Genomic DNA, 3,180 nt, shown 5'->3' on the forward strand with positions numbered 1-3,180 from the left:
CCCCAGATGTGGAGCGTGGAGGCAGGAGACCCGTGCGGGGAAGGCAAGAATTGGCCCAAGGTCGGTCGGCGGTGAGCGGCCAAGCGGGGCTGCGGCTGGGGGCGGCGGCCGTGGCCGCACCTGCCCGCGGGACGGCCGGGAAGGGGGTGTGGACAGCGGCCCAGGCGGCTGCGCTGCTCGCGGCTCTGCGCGCACAGCCCGGGGCTCCTCCTCCCGCGCACCTGGGCGCCCGGGGCCGGGAAAGGACTTTGTTCCCCTCTAGTGGCATTGGCGCCCCGCGGCGGACCGGTCTCGGGTCCAGCAGGACCCCGTTTGGCAAGGTCGCACAGAGCTCTGGTCCCTACCGCCCCCTTCAACTCCAGCTTCGGTTGGCTGGCAGTGCCCGAACTTTGTCACTACTGTCCTGCCCGGCAGGGGAGGCGGTGGTGAGAACAAGGACGCCGTCCCTCCCGGCCCGAGGACCCCAAGGCTGGAGCCGACGTCTGTGCGGAGGGGGCCCTCGGAGCTTCTCCTGCTTCTGGCTGCGCGCCCCGCCCCCCGCCCCCCCCCTCCGCCGGCTGGGAGGGCCCGAGGGGGCTCTGCTCCTGCCTCCCGAGTGGGCCAGGGTCGGGGTGGTGGGGAGAGAAGGCGGGAGAGGAGGCGATGGGAGAGGGGTGAGGAGGGGCAGCTGGGCAGACAAGACAGCTGGGGGCGGGGTATGTCAGACAGCTGCGCCTGGGGGTTCAAGGCCCCGCCACCCTTGGACAGAGGGAGGGAGGTGCCCCAGACGTTATGCTCGGGTGTCACATGGTCAGGGGTCCCACAGGACACACGGGAGACACAGGGCTGGACCTGCGTTGTAGGGCCCAGAGAGGGGGCGTGGGCTGGGAGGGCAGGACCGTGGAGTGCGTGGAGGGGCCTGGAGCGGGGTGGAGGGGAGGAGAAGTAGGGGCGAGGAGCAGACGGGAGGGGAGAGGAGGCGCAGATGAAGGCAGAGAAAAGGGGAGGGCGGCTGGCGCTGGGAGGGGGAGGGGCGCGGCCGGCGGGTGGGGTCCAGTTCAGAGCTAGAGTCCTTCAGCAGGCCTCTTGCTTAGCTCCTGTGGGTGGCACCTGGCCTTGCTTGACCTCCTCAGGGGTCACTCCTGCAGCCCTCCCCCCACTCGCCTCCCCTCTGTGTGTGCTTGGCCCCCCAGCCGGGACATCGTCCCGCGAGGACCAGAAGAGAGGCACAGGGCCAGGTCAGCTGTGGGCGGGGCCCTGAGCCCACCTGCCAGGAGTCCGGCTGGCTCCGCGGAAGACTGTTGTCAGCTTCTCCTTAAATCGAGGGCCCTACGCAGCCTCCAGTCGCCCCATTGGCGAGGGAGAAGATGAGCGAGGGCAGGGTGCAGAGGAGCCTCACGGAGACCTCTGCCCCTCCCTGATGAGGGGCGCGTCTCGGGGAGGTCTGGTTCTGGGCGGTTCCCAGGGAGCAGGCCTCTGGGGTCCACAGCCCCGGCTGTGCCTTCCTGGGCGATGTGGAGCCTCAGTTTCCCCACCTGCGCCAAGGGCGTCCAGGCTGCCAGCCGGGCTGTGGCGAAGGTTCCGTGGCGGCAAAGCTCGGGCTGGAAATCTGCCACTGCCAAATGTTCGGCTTCTTCCGAACGCATTCAGGTTCCCGAGGGGTGGTGACAGTGACGGATCAATGGGGCGGGCGCAGAGCAGCACGTGGCGAGGGGACCGGGTGGTGCTCAGGCGCCCTGCCCCCAGCTGCTGATGCCTGGGAGTCCGGCCCCAGACGGCCGAGGCACCTACGTTCACGAAGCACGCGCACGCTCCTCCCTGCCCCGCCGCCCCCGTGCCCCGCAGCGCAGTCACCTGCTGGCAGTGGCTTCCTCGGACCGAGGGCAGCGGGGGCCTGAGAGAGGCCGAAGGAGGCCGGGAGCTTGGGGCCGCCGGGCCGGTGCTGCACAAATGCCGTGCGGCATACGCGTGCTGGACGCTGGGCGCGCTGGGGACCGAGGCCGGGGTCGGGGCGGGCTCCCAGCACCTGTGCTCCCCAGAAGGAGGATCTTGGGGTTCCCTGCAGCAGTCTTCTGGTCCCCCGGTGTGTGGGGTCTAGGGGTGCAGCCTGTGGATTGTGGGGCTCTGCAGAGCCCAGGCCAGGCTGGGCCGATTCCGGGGACCTGAGAGCATGCAGAAAGTGAGTGCGGGGTCCCCATGCAGGGGACAGGACTCCTGCCTGTGGTGGATCAGGGTCACCGGAAGTGCTGGGTGCCCCCTCCTGCCCCCTACACCCTGCAGGGCAGGGCGTCCCTGCCCTGAGCACATGTTTTGACGTGTCGTCCGCAGCCTGTCCTCTGCCGGAGGGGACGTCCAGGCCTCGGGAGGGGCAGGGGCTTGGCTCAGGAGAGCCGTGAGCAGGGCCCTAACGGCTGGCTGGCCCCCTCCGGCCCCCTCCTCGCAGGGAGGATGCGGGCGCAAAGAAATGGGAGGGAGAACGCTGCTTCTGTCTGTGTGTCCTTGATCGGCCAAGACAGAGGACCCGGTGGCTGCTTATCTCTGCAAAGGGACACGCCTGCTGTTTTATGACCCTATCCACTTCCTGTTCCCGTCTAATCTCAGAGATGGGAGAAAGGAAGCCGCAGTGTTGAGAAAATCTCCAAAGGGAGGTTTCTGTTTTTCCCAATTATAGTTTTTATTTCAAAAGCTGGGGTCCACTTTTCACTTCCTCTGAAAGGTGGATGCTGGCCTCTCGTGCAGGCCTCTCCTAAGGGCTCCTCATGTGGCTCCTGTGGCTCCAGCGGCCCCGCAGCCTGGGACCACCCTCCTTTGGCCCTGTGTCTTCCCAGACCCCTTCGTCCCGGGGGTGTGGCGGGGGCTCCGCCGTCTGCATCGGCCTCAGAGCGCACCTTTCTCAACCATCTGCTCAGTCTTCTCGGTGCCTAGGTCATGGCTGCCCCTGACTGCCCAGCACTTGAGAGGGGTCGTTGTTCCGAATCCCTGCCGTTCTGAGACCATCCTGCTGCCCTTGCCCTGGTTGTTCCTCCTGGCACTTGACCCCTGCCGGGCACTTGACCCCGCCTGGTACTTGACCTCACCTGGCATTTGGTGCTGCCTGTCCTGGGCCCCTCCCTCTCAGCCTCTACTCCAGTCCTGTGGGGAGGACAAGGAGGGTGAGGCCATGGCTGTCCTCCCACTGGCCACAAGCCTGGCAGCCCCGAA

This window comes from Pteropus vampyrus, unplaced genomic scaffold, assembly GCF_000151845.1.
Source record: "Pteropus vampyrus isolate Shadow unplaced genomic scaffold, Pvam_2.0 Scaffold565, whole genome shotgun sequence".
NCBI lineage: Eukaryota > Metazoa > Chordata > Mammalia > Chiroptera > Pteropodidae > Pteropus > Pteropus vampyrus.